The sequence below is a fragment of the Notolabrus celidotus genome, chromosome 3, assembly GCF_009762535.1.
Source record: "Notolabrus celidotus isolate fNotCel1 chromosome 3, fNotCel1.pri, whole genome shotgun sequence".
In the NCBI taxonomy this organism is placed as follows: Eukaryota; Metazoa; Chordata; class Actinopteri; order Labriformes; family Labridae; genus Notolabrus; species Notolabrus celidotus.
The window spans coordinates 3,102,673-3,116,795 of NC_048274.1; the positions used below are offsets into that span (position 1 = coordinate 3,102,673).

General features: G+C 43.1%; 1 long non-coding RNA gene across 1 annotated transcript; it reads right to left on the reverse strand.

Annotated features, from left to right (window-relative positions):
* Positions 1-3,132: 3,132 nt before the first annotated feature.
* LOC117810017 lies at positions 3,133-4,110 on the reverse strand. The gene is made up of 3 exons (XR_004630665.1): positions 3,925-4,110; positions 3,633-3,825; positions 3,133-3,178 (listed from the first exon to the last, which is right to left on the reverse strand). It is a non-coding gene; the product is annotated as an uncharacterized LOC117810017 (long non-coding RNA).
* Between the last annotated feature and the right edge of the window lie 10,013 nt (positions 4,111-14,123).

The following is a 14,123-nucleotide window of genomic DNA, read 5'->3' on the forward strand; positions in this document are numbered from 1 at the left end:
CATGATAGTTGTGAGTACTAACAGCAGCCATGTTTGTTTGTGTTTTTAACTTTCACTATGATAATGTTTTGGTGAGGACCGGTTTTGAATCAGTCACCATCATATGGTCGAGAATCAGCGGCGCTCGTGCATGTGAGCGGTGGGGGCGTCGTCTTGGAGGAGCTCCGAGGGAGGAGGGGAGGGGTTAGACGGAGTCCTGAGGAAATGCTACATTCAAATTCATGCTGGTTTACCGAGACTACCAACCCCAGCTTTAACAAACGGCGCCCCATACATATGACCAGCATTTTGGGGCCAACAATCATGCAAATATTAAAAACTTCTTTCACTGATCATTAATTCTGGTGCCAGCTCGCCAGGGTGACAACGTTTAATCCTTTAGTCGTCTAAAGACGCCCGTCCCTGCTGTGAAGGCTTGTTTCCTGTGTTTGGGCTCAGCTGGGCTTATGTAATGTGGACTGGAGCTTCAGCTCATATTTAATACACACATAAAAGTTCCATCAATCTACTTTGACTTGATGCCAAAAAGCATAAAAAGATATTTCTCCAATTTGAAAAAAGAATTAGCGCTTCACTTTTAAGATGCCAAGTTCTGAAAGTTGTGCTGCCATCACACTACAATGAGAGTGAGATGAATGTTGTTGACAGGTTTCATGAGTATTACGTGATACAGTGAGGACTGGGGATAATCCTGAGTAACTGGAACATTGAATTTGGGTAGACTCTGCAGTGTCAGAGGCAGCGGAGATGTTTTTGTGATTTGTCAGAACCGGTTCTTGAACTCCAGTCCTCTTAATTCTGTTTCTCTCACGGCTGTAGATCGTAAGCCTCTTAGCGATTCCTCGAAATGACTCCACATCTCGTCTTTCTAAAACCGCCACGGGGAAAAAAAAAGAAACATTAGTCTCTCCAGGAAATAAAGACTTTGGCAGTCAGGTGGTTCAGGCTGAACGCTGTCACAGTCTGCTTTGTTCACATCCCTAATATTCAAAGTCTGCGAGCAACGAGTGGAGATGAATATGACGGCAAGGCTGGAGGGGCTGCAGCTTGTCACGTCTAATACGAATCTGTCAGGTTATCATGGAAAGTCTATTGATCATCCACATCTGGCCCAGTTTCTCTCCTCAGCCCCGGATTGAGGATTTCACAGCATCGTCGATGGAGAATGAATCACTTATAGTTGGACGTGGGGAGTTGGAGGGGATGTATAATTAGAAGTAATTATTCAGCGTTATGCAATGTGTTTTTTTTCCGTCATGTTAAGACGCTGTGTGTCATACTGCTGTAACATAAGCTTAATGTTTAAATGAGAAACAGCATCCATTTAGCCCTTCATTTACATAATGCTGAATATTTTAACTTCAGCTTTCTGCTTAAACATGAACCGTAAAGCAGCAACCGAGGATTTAAAGAGCTCTATTCTGCAGCGGGTAGAAAAAGGCTGGAGATATTAGATGTGCTGTTTTTTAATGAACCTTGGTGTTTTCAGTGTGATAAAGTGGGAAATAGAAACATATTGGGAGAGATTTTTCTCTCAGAACCCATCTTTTCTCATAAGCAGCCTCAGAGGGGATAATAGTGCCTCGAGCTGTTGAGCAGCTATTTGTGAATGCATGTTTTTTTTTTTTATAAAAGGCCAGCTGCCTGCTCAACTTATTATCGTCAGTCTCTATACGCAGTGATAAACAAGCACATTAGAGACCAGTGCATCTGCTGACACCTCCTGATACACAAGGTCCTCAAGAATTCATTACTGCCTGGTATTTTCTCTAAATGGGGCCTGGCACTTGTGTGTGGCTGTGCCTCTGGGCTGCTTGCCCTCTACATTAAATCTGTTTGCCTAATTGATAAATGTTATCGCTTAATAAGTTGTGACAGAAAATTAATGCCGCTGGTCAGAGCGGTTGTGTGAAGGTCGTCGTGGAGGCTGACGGTTGATGGTTTAATTGGTTTTTACTCTGCTGAGCCAGACGCAGCCTCCTAAAAACGCCCTGATGGCTAATTCTGGCACACTTACTGGCACTTTAATCAGGATCCAGTCCACCCAAAAGACTGCCCCGCTGCCTTTTCAATTCACAATGTTAAAGAGGGAAGCCCTCCCTGGATGTACATCTACTGTTATGTATTGGATCAGTAAAGCAATCCTCAATGATTGGACCTAATGGCTCGGGAGTGTGTGAGCAATAGTTGAGGAAACTGTAGACGGAGAAAGTTGGAAACCAAGGAGGGGCATGACATGTTTGAATCAGCAAGGGTTGTATTCAAGGAAAGACATCAATACATCTGGAGTGTATGGAGACCAAGAACAAGACAAAAACTTTTGGAGACAGATGCTTTTGTTTAGGTGTTAGGACAGAGGAGAGAGTAGGAAACTGGAAAGAGGGAGCAGGGAAAGATGTGTGGCAAACCCATAGGAAAATAATTTTAGAGAGGAGCTCTCAAAAGTGTTTCATTTATGTCTCCTAGACAACAATGAGATCAGCTTAGTCTCCCTTTCAGTTCAAAAGGAGATCTGGTCTCAATCTGAAATGATTCTCAGGTACTTCTCAGGTGTTGTGACTCCTTTTGAGCTCAGGTGGAGAAATCAGGGAGCTCTCTCAACTGTCTCAATCTAACCTCATCCATTTGTTTTTGTCAGACTCAGTTTTTGTGTCTCAAGTTGAGCTCAGATGGAGCAAAGAAAGAGCCTGAGCTCATCTTTTCATGAACATTGATAGTTCCCTGCAAAATTAAGATTTCAATGCAATTGTCCAAAAACTTACAATTATCATTAAAACATTTGAACCACTTCAAGATCAGATATTTAGATGTGAAAGGATCTCTTCTTTGACTTCACATTATGGTCCTTCCTTTACAAGTCTGTTTGGAACAAAACCACTTCAAAAAGATTTAGTGGATTTGAGAGAAACTGCTAAAGATAGAGATTTCATCCCAGGTATGACAGACCATTTATTTAAAATATGGGCCGCAAAAGGGCCGACCAGATTTAGACAGATTATTACAATTAAAGGGGTGGATTCTGTTGCGTGCTGGTGGCCTAGCGGTCTAAGCGCCCCACATACAGAGGCTACAGTCCTTGTCGCAGGGGTCGCTGGTTCAATTCCCAGCCAGTCGATCATTTCCTGCATGTCATCCCCCGCTCTCTACTCCCCACATTTCCTGTCTCTCTTCAGCTGTCCTGTCAAATAAAGGCAAAAAGGCCAAAAATATATTTTAAGAAAGAGAAGAAAATTAACCATTAATGAGATCTCTGATTTAAGTCTCAAATAAGACTCATGTCATGGTTTCAACTATTTCTCCTAGTGAATTTTAGGAGAAACTAACGAGAAACGAATGAGATCAATTTGAGACTTGATTGAGGCTGAAATGAGAATCTCAATTTTGTCTCCCGAGACTTAGAAGAGAAAGCCTTGAGCAGTAAAATTTTCCTCTGGGAAGGGCTGAGGCACCGAATTGAACCTTGAGAATTACTGTATTGTCTCAACTGTTCAACAAAAGGTTCAACAACTGAGCTAACCCCACAAACTGTCACAAAATGTGGAAATGCAAATTATTGGCACAACTTAAAGTGATCAGAGAAATCTATATTCCCATCAAAACACAGACAAAAACTAACAAGGAGTCCTGTTCACTCAGCTCTTTTCATCCATTGTAAAAAGTCAGTTTTATCCTGATGCTGGTTCACTGAACAATGTGTGGTGTGAAGTCAAACACGCCGGGTCCAGGGCAGGTTACAAAGGTTTATTTCTCAACAGAAAGGATCAGCTCAGTGCAGACAAAGGAGTGAGGAGATGTGGATGTGGATGTGGATGTGGATGATTTGTGCTATCAAACAAAAGGGACAAAAAAGGAGATATTAAATATCTAAATAAACAATGTCACATAATACTGATAAAGATAATACAGAAATAAGGCGTTACTTACATCAGGTAATAGTTCAGAACCACATGGTACAAACATTTCAACAAAGGAGTCACTGGCACATGGCAGGTTTGGAGGGAAAAGGGGGAGCGACGTCTCATTCCAGGACCAGCAAACACTGCTTCCTTCGTATGACCCCTCAGAGTTTCAGACGACAGTTCATTTGTGATAACATATATAACACATGGCAATAACTCAGCACAATGGGAAAAGGGGGAGAACTTCTCAAAATATCTTCCACGGTTTGTCTCTTTTCGTCTCGCCTCCTGCACAGGTGTCTGCCCGAGCTAATCAAGACCACAGCGTTTCCGTCTCATCGGCCAACTGGTCACGTGACCAGGAAGGCCCACCCACCTGTAGCTCGAGAGCCATAACACCCATGCTCAGGACAGTGTTGCTGTAACATAAGTAACACACTGTCTTTCAGTATCTTCAAAATGCTTAGCAAAGTTCAGCTTTTTAACGTAGTCAAGACAAAGTCTGTTTCCACTTTATGCTTTATGTGCCACTGAAATATTAAGAACAACCAACACCATTAAAGCCTTAGAATCAAGGTAAAAAGCTCACATCTATGTCACTACGCTTACATTTAATTGAAGCTGTTGATTGATGAAGGGTTTTTCTTAAAAGTGCATTAAAAACACAACAGTGATGATACTCACAGCAGAGCTGGAAATGCATGATGTGACACTTTCCTTCATTTATCTACCATAAAAAACTAGCTATATAGCAAACAGGAGAGTGAGAGCTGTGGTGTAATCAAACATCACTGGAGTTACCTCATCACAGTCTGTCACTGCAAACAGTCTGTGGGTGATTCACAGCTCTGCATGCATCTTCAGTCTCCTGCAGCTCCATCTCTCCTCTCTCTCCACTCCTTACAGGAGTTTTAAAGATTATATATACTCTCTTGAAGAAACATTCAACCCTCACATGCGTGGGTGTATTTAGACGACCTTTGTAGAACTGAATCTCCATCTCACAAAGAGCTGGGTGAAGTTCCACCAGCCGTGGAATACAGGTCACTATAAACTGGTACAAGCAGACTGAAAATATCAATACTTTGGTATACTAACTAGCATTTCACATTGGCTGTTTCTTATTTTGAACTTCACAGTTGCTTGAACATTGAATAATTTAATTTGTCTTTGTAATTGTTATTGATTCTTTGCATTCTTTAAACTTTAAGTTTGCTGTTTCATCCACAAATAATGCAAATTTTAATGCATTCAAACCCGACGTCAGCAGAAAACTCAAGCTGAGTGGGTCAAACGGTCATGCCGTTTGATATACAGTGGGGAGATACAAATGCATACATTTGCTTACGCACGCACACTTACACACACACGCCATGACACCAGGTTAAACAAACACTTAGCTGCTCCGTGTGGCCACGGGTCAGTATTGGCGGGGCAGCTCCTCTTGTCACTGGCTCAGCTGCACTTTTTAATTACACACCCATTGATTGGTCGGGATGTCGATAAGGCGTTTAAGCTGCTCAATCCTCGTTGTATTAACATGAGCAATATGCACATATTTATGTATTAATCTCAGCCTGAAGTAGAGCACTTGTACTTGTTGCTGTTTGCATTTTAATCTGACTGCCGGAGGTTTTCAGGATACGTCAATAAAAAGGAGGAGATATTGATGGATTTGGCTGCAGGCTGCAAAAAGAGGAAGAAGGAGGAGCTGCTGAGGTAACTTTCTGTTCCTCTGGGCTCCTGCCAAACTTGCCTCCTCTCTTTTGCTCCACCTGAACAAATCTATCAGGGAGAGTAAGACATCCTTTAAAGTTAAATTAGAACTGATTGAAAAAGCTATTTTCAATTGTGTGCTGTTAAGTCAGTCCATTCATGCATACTGTAAATGCCAGCTTCATCCCTCCTCTCCCTTCCCCCCTCTGCAGCGATACAGTAGATGAGAGTTGTTGTTTTGGGAATCACTCCCATCACCTCTGTGGCGACCTCCAAGGCTCCAGCCCATGAATGGTAAGCACCTTTGGGTGCAGCTGCCTCCAACAGGGGGGGAGCAGAGGCAGGGCTGGACGGGGGCACAGGGGGGCAACTGCTCGGCATGACCGGGGCGGACACAGCGGAGAGAGCAGGGCAGTTGCTTTACAGCTGACTGACAGTGGGTTAATTGACTGAACCCTCCCCAGTGCTGGTCGCTCCCAGACATCTCAATACTCCATCCAAGATTAAGACATACTGATCTGTGGCGAGCAGATACCCATGAAATACACCGAGACTGTCAGCGTATTACTTCTTAATAATATTAAATCAGTGTACTCTCCTGTGAATTTGTGCTAATTTTAGAATCAGTTGTTTATCTCAACAACAGAAGTGTTTATATTGCACTCAAACACCATGAGATGTTATTTGAACTGAGAAAACAAACGTAAGATTACAGATAATTATCAGAACTCTAGTTTTTATTTATTCCAGTAGTTTTCAGATCTGTCACTTTACATTAGAGTGAATTAGCATGCTGCTTTCATCCAAATTCATAGTCTGATCATAAAACTTCATTAGCAGACAAAGTTTCTGTCTGCAGCCTTTTAGGTAATAAAAGCCGTGCAGCTCTTTGGATGGCAGTTGTGTTCAGTGGGTTGGTTCATCACTCAGGTCCAGACTGGACATCTGAAACTAACGTGAGGGACTGTCATGAAACTTTGTTCTGACTTTGGGATAACAGAGGAAGATTCTGAAGATTCTAATTTTGTATTTTAACAACTAGTCCTGATAACTTTTGGTTGTTTTGGGATGACATAGACATGAAATATCATTGGTCTCAAGAGCGAGACTCCTTTCAACTCTGGTGATCTCCTTATTCTTAATCTAGTGCCACCAAATGACGTCAATGGTTTTCAGTGAGCTGTCTCAAAGCTTTGATGCATTGGCATTAGGGCTGAACGATATATCGTTATCATATTGTTATCGCGATATGAACATTCAAGATATTCATTTTGCAAAATCAACGATATAAACGAGATTTTCCCCGCTTGCCCTGCATGTATGCTTGCCCTGCATGTATGCTTGCTTGCCCTGCATGTATGCTTGCTTGCCCTGCATGTATGCTTGCCCTGCATGCTTGCTTGCCCTGCATGTATGCTTGCCCTAACATGTATGCTTGCCCTGCATGTATGCTTGCCCTGCATGTATGCTTGCCCTGCATGTATGCTTGCCCTAACATGTATGCTTGCTTGCCCTGCATGTATGCTTGCTTGCCCTGCATGTATGCTTGCTTGCCCTGCATGTATGCTTGCTTGCCCTGCATGTATGCTTGCCCTGCATGTATGCTTGCCCTAACATGTATGCTTGCCCTAACATGTATGCTTGCCCTGCATGTATGCTTGCCCTGCATGTATGCTTGCCCTGCATGTATGCTTGCCCTGCATGTATGCTTGCCCTGCATGTATGCTTGCCCTGCATGTATGCTTGCCCTGCATGTATGCTTGCCCTGCATGTATGCTTGCCCTAACATGTACAGCTAAGGCCAGCCAACCACAAACCTCCTTTCATGCTTGCCGTTGATTGACAGCTGAAGCCAGTCAATGACAAACATCAGAGGAAGGGCACGAGGGAGACAGAGTCACAGACTCACACATACGTTACACAAAGCTGGGAAACAGAAAGTGAACTTTAAGAAATATTTTTCAGAAAATGGTTCGGGCGCTGCACAGGCGTTACAAATTACCACCCCAAGTCAAGTGGCCATTCCCAAACTCTTCACCAAATGTAAAAGGAAAGTTTAATCCGAGCTCCGTGAACTCGATCATTTTGCCACAACCACGGACCTTTGGTCGAGCCGGACGACCGAACTTTACATCAGTTTAAAGGTCCATTCTATAACAACAAAGACCCGATGTCTGCAGACGTCCTTCTTCCCTGGGGAGCATACTGGGATAATATAGCACATGTGATGAGAGGTGCATTAACGGACTGGGATTTGAAGGAGGACTAACAGGTTTGCGTGACCACCGATAATGCATCCAACATGATAAGGGCTTCAGTGCTTTGGACACAGGCTTTACCTGGCGATAGGTACGTTTAACTGTGTTTATTTTAATCACTTTGTTTAGAAGAGGGAGCAAGAGAGGGACAGGGTGTGTGTGTGTGTTCGTGTGTGTGAGAGAGAATTCTGAAAAATGCATAGTTTTCATTGAACATGTAGTCATATCGTATCGTATCGATATCGAGATATCTGGCATGAATTATCCAGATATGACATTTTTTCCATATCAGCCCTAATTGGCATAATTTTTTGGTCATCATCACCTGAGTACCTAAGTAAATGCCTTACAATGTATGTCCCCGACTGCTGCCTGAGATCCTCCGGCAGGTCCCTCTTGGAACTCCCAAGAGCGAAGTTAAAAACCAGAGGTGACCGGGCCTTTGCGGTCAGGGCCCCGTCACTCTGGAATGACCTGCCGGAGGAGATCAGGCAAGCCACATCCTTGTCCTCTTTTAAATCTCTATTAAAAACACACTTTTTTAAATGTGCTTTTACTTCTTAACTCATCACTGACTTTTTAATTTCTGCATGGTTTTTATTATTGTTTTTACTTAAAGGTGACATATCACACTTTTTTCATCAATATATATTGGTCTAAGAGGTCCCCAAAACATGTCTTTCAAGTTTATGCTCAAAAAAACACTTTGAAATCAGATTTTGGTCTGCCTGAAAAGCCCTCTTCTTCAGTCCTCCTCAGAACACTCTGTTTTCTCTCTGACCACGCCCCCTCAGGAAGTGGATGTGGTCTCGGCTCTCCAGCACGTTGATCTAATGTTTACATGTTGGCTGAATATACACGGCTGCTCAGAGATCACGTTACTTCAACCCTCTGAATCTGATCCAGAATCTGATCCTGACGGAGAGGCGCCTGTAGCAGGACCTTTCTGAAGGATTGGTCACAGATTTAGTGTTTCTTGTTGTTTTATTTATCAGTATGTAGACGTGTGTCTTAGTACACAGCTACGAACATGTAGCTATGTGGCTATGCTAACTAGCGCTAGCACCTATCCATGATAAATAAAAATCATCCACTAGATCTTCAAATCTGCAGACGTGGGGAGTAAAACCGACCTCTGCCAGAAAGGCAGCGGGGCCTTTCTGAACGATTGGTCACAGATTTAGTGTTTCTTGTTGTTTTATTTGTCAGTATGTAGACGTGTGTCTTGGTACACAGCTACAGCTATGAACATGTAGCTATGTAGCTATGCTAACTAGCGCTAGCACTTTTCCATGGAAAATAAAGATCATCCACTAGATCTTCAAATCTGCAGACGTGGGGAGTAAAACCGACCTTTGTGTTTATTAAGACAGCCTACAACTAGCATGCCTCCCTCCTAAGCTCCTTGTTAGCACACATTTGTGCAGGTAATGAAAAACGGACGGGGGATTCAGTATTATTTTATACAGTCTATGGGCTGAACAAGCTCCGAGCTCTGACTCCGTGACAGACCGGATATTGTTGTTACGTAACAAAAACACGGAAGTCTGAAACGGCGCGTTTTAGACACATTTACAGAAAGGTGGAGAAATCAGAACAGGGGCAGAATGGATTTTTTTCATTCTCGGGGGGTTTGTAGACAGGGACACATATTTCAGGTAGAGAACCATTAAAAAGTCAGTTTTGCATGATATGTCACCTTTAACTCATTTTAGCTCTCCTTACTTTTGTCATGTGCTTTAGTGCTTTCACTGGCTATATCTTGCACTCTGTAAAGCACTTTGTAAACATGTTTTTAAAAGGTGGTTTTATTATCAGAAGATACTGAATACATTTGACTTCAAAGGTAGAAGTGATTCATAATAAGGTGAGTTTATCTCCTTGTTAATTTAGTAGATTTGACACTCCGGAGCTCGACTAACAGAGACATCTTGGTGTTGAACTGTTAGAAACTTCCCCTGACAAGGGGTGAAGTGCCTCACTGATTGTTTTAGCCTCTTGTTAAATAAAAGTTGAAGAAGTCTTATTATTGTTTATGAAATCTCTCTAATGTCCCCAGGATGTGGTTTACCTGCAAAACATTCCAGACTGTGGAACTGAGCACTTGCTGGAACACCAGTGAGGCTCACAGCTTTGGATATCTTCACTGATGTAGTTTTCTTTTTATGACAAATGAAGCAGAAATATTCTGCAGCTCCTGCTGAGTTTAAAATGCTGTAGGGAAATTCATAGCTCTATGTTGGAGAGGTCAACTCCCCGCTGGGTGTGGGATACCTGCATTTTGTAAAACATGGTGTTCTTTCTGTGTTTGCATTGATTTTGATGTTGCATGAAATCATTAAACATGAAGCTCCATGTTACGCACTTTTCACTTTCTATGCAGCATCACAAGTCTTGCTGTACTTGCTCCAGTTTGCAGCAGCATCCCAGAAGGATGTGCAGTCTTTACCAGCAGCCTGTCATTCTGTACAACTACATTTCCCTCACTGCTATATCTATAAAAGGGCTGTGGGAACATAGGGTTGTGGGAACATAGGGCTGTGGAAACAGGGCTGTGGGAACATAGGGTTGTGGGAACATTGGGTTGTGGGAACATAGGGCTGTGGAAACATAGGGCTGTGGGAACATAGGGCTGTGGGAACATAGGGCTGTGGGAACATAGGGTTGTGGGAACATAGGGCTGTGGGAACATAGGGCTGTGGGAACATAGGGTTGTGGGAACATAGGGCTGTGGAAACATAGGGCTGTGGAAACATAGGGCTGTGGAAACGAAGGGCTGTGGAAACATAGGGCTGTGGGAACATAGGGCTGTGGAAACAGGGCTGTGGGAACATAGGGCTGTGGGAACATAGGGCTGTGGGAACATAGGGCTGTGGAAACAGGGCTGTGGGAACATAGGGCTGTGGAAACAGGGCTGTGGGAACATAGGGCTGTGGGAACAGGGTTGTGGAAAAATTAGGGCTGTGGGAGGGCTGTGGGAACAGGGCTGTGGGAATATAGGGTTGTGGGAACATAGGGCTGTGGGAACATAGGGCTGTGGGAACATAGGGCTGTGGGAACAGGGTTGTGGAAAAATTAGGGCTGTGGGAGGGCTGTGGGAACAGGGCTGTGGGAATATAGGGTTGTGGGAACATAGGGCTGTGGGAATATAGGGTTGTGGCAACATAGGGCTGTGGGAATATAGGGCTGTGGGAACATAGGGCTGTGGAAACAGGGCTGTGGGAACATAGGGCTGTGGGAATATAGGGCTGTGGGAGGGCTGTGGGAACATAGGGCTGTGGGAACATAGGGTTGTGGGAACATAGGGCTGTGGGAACATAGGGTTGTGGGAACATAGGGTTGTGGAAACATAGGGCTGTGGGAACATAGGGCTGTGGAAACAGGGCTGTGGGAACATAGGGCTGTGGGAATATAGGGCTGTGGGAACATAGGGCTGTGGGAACATAGGGCTGTGGGAACATAGGGTTGTGGGAACATAGGGCTGTGGGAACATAGGGTTGTGGGAACATAGGGTTGTGGAAACATAGGGCTGTGGGAACATAGGGCTGTGGGAACATAGGGTTGTGGGAACATAGGCACGCTCCCATCAATGCAGCTGTCAATCATCCTTGTTCATCAATTAATCAATTAAAATTAAACTAGGACATAAATCATAAATCAATATCAATAAATATAAGAACTGTTATGACAGAATGCATTGAAAAATGTATTTGACTTGTAGTTAACTTTCCTAGTTTGACCCATGCTCCATCTGTTGAATTGGGGAGGCGGGCTTTATGACCTATACCGCAGTCAGCCACCAGGGGGAGCTCTTAAAGTTCTGTCTTCAGTTGTTCTGTTCATTGTTTTGCACAGTTCATATTAACAAACTGCAAGCTGCATTTAAGACAGTACAACTGAATCTTTGTAAACTAAGGCTGGTTTTAAATGCCGACAAGACTAAGGTGATGTATTTCTCTTAAATACTTGGGTTTTCTCTTGAAAATCTTTCCTTTAATCGTCATATTGAGAGTCTAACTAAAAAACTGAGAGTGAAGTTGGGTTTCTTTTATAGAAACAGACGCTGTTTTTCTTTTGCTGATGGTGAAAAGCTAATTTTAGCAACCTTTGTATCTGTAATTGACTCTGGTGATGTTCTTAACATGCATGCTTCCTCAGCCTCTCTGAAAATGTTGGACTTGGTGTCCCATGCTGCATTGCGGTTTGTTTCTGGTTTAGGTTTCTGCACACATCACTGTATCTTGTATGAAAAGGTTGGCTTGTCTTCCTTATACAACAGAAGAATGGAGCATTGGTGTATCTTTCTTTATAAGGCCGTATACTACAGGAGCTGCCGTCTTATTTATGCTCTTTATTGACTCCTAAAGTTGTCAGTGGCTGTCATCTTCGGTCCTATGGACAAATTCTTTTTTTCATTCCTTCGCCTCGCTCTGTCTTTGGTAAAAGTGCTTTTAATGTCTTTGCTCCCTCTTCTTGGTCTGAGCTTCAAGGTCACCTGAAACTGGATTGTTTAATTTGATTGGAGGATTTTAAAACTAGGAGAAAGGATCATCTGATCAGCTTGAAACTGCTAATTTATAAATTGATGTAATAGTTATTTGTCACTATGTTTTGTCCTGTTCTAGTTATGAAACATTTTATGCTGCTGTCTTGGCCAGGACTCACTTGTAAAAGAGACTTTGTATCTCAATGGGAATATTCCTGGTAAAATATAGGTTAAATAAAAAAATATATACACTACCGTTCAAAAGTTTGGGGTCACTTAGAAATGTCCTTATTTTTGAAAGAAAAGTACTGTTTTTTTCAATGAAGATAACATTAAATTAATCAGAAACACACTCTATACATTGTTAATGCTGTAAATGACTATTCTAGCTGCAAACATCTGGTTTTTAATGGAATATCTACAAAGGTGCATAGAGGCTCATTTCCAGCAACCATCACTCCAGTGTTCTAATGGTACATTGTGTTTGCTAATCGCATTAGAAAGCTAATGGATGATTAGAAACATCTTGAAAACCCTTGTGCAGTTACGTTAGCACAGCTGAAAAAGGTTTTGCTGGTTAGAGAAGCTGTAAAACTGGCCTTTCTTTGAGCTAGTTGAGTATCTGGAGCATCACATTTGTGGGTTCGATTATACTCTCAGAATGGCCAGAAAAAGAGAACTTTCATATGAAACAGATCTCAACCCCATTGAGCTGTTGTGGGAGCAGCTTCACCGTATGGTACGCAAGAAGTGACCATCAAGCCAATCCAACTTGTGGGAGGTGCTTCAGGAAGCGTGGGATGAAATGTCTTCAGATTCCCTCAACAAATTAACAGCTAGAATGCCACAGGTCTGCAATGCTGTAATTGCTGCAAAGGGAGCATTCTTTGATGAAAGCAAAGTTTGAAGGACAAAATTATTATTTCAACTATCCATCCATCCATCCATTTTCTTCCGCTTATCCGGGGTCGGGTCGCGGGGGTAGCAGTCCAAGCAAATTGACCCAGACATCCCTCTCCCCGGCGACACTTTCTAGCTCCTCCTGGGGAATCCCGAGGCGTTCCCAGACCAGGCGGGAGATATAATCCCTCCACCGCGTTCTGGGTCTACCCCGGGGCCTTCTCCCAGTTGGACGCGCCCGGAACACCTCTAAAGGGAGGCGTCCGGGAGGCATCCTTATCAGATGCCCGAACCACCTCAGCTGACTCCTTTCGACGCGGAGGAGCAGCGGCTCTACTCCGAGCTCCCTCCGGATGTCCGAGCTCCTGACCCTATCTCTAAGGCCGAGCCCAGACACCCTTCGCAGGAAACTCTATTCAGCCGCTTGTATCCGCGATCTTATCCTTTCGGTCATGACCCACAGCTCATGACCATATTTCAACTAAAAATCATTATTTCTAACATTCTCAATGTCTTGACCATATTTTCTATTCATTTTGTAGCTCATTTGATAAATAAAAGTGTGAGTTTTCATGAAAAACACAAAATCGTCTGGGTGACCCCAAACTTTTGAACGGTAGTGTATACTGTACATTTGAAACCCAGGAAGAATCAACTTTCAGACATTAACACACTTGGAGGCAAATTAATCTCAGGGAATAAAGTAAACAACTAAAATATTTATTAAATGAAGAATTATTTTACAGCAAACTCTTATCACGACACAGTCTTCAAGTCAAATGACACTTAACCCTTTGAGTACAGTTAGGTTGGCCACTCTCATCTGGAGAAGTAACAATGAACAGAACCGGGTGAGATTCCTCC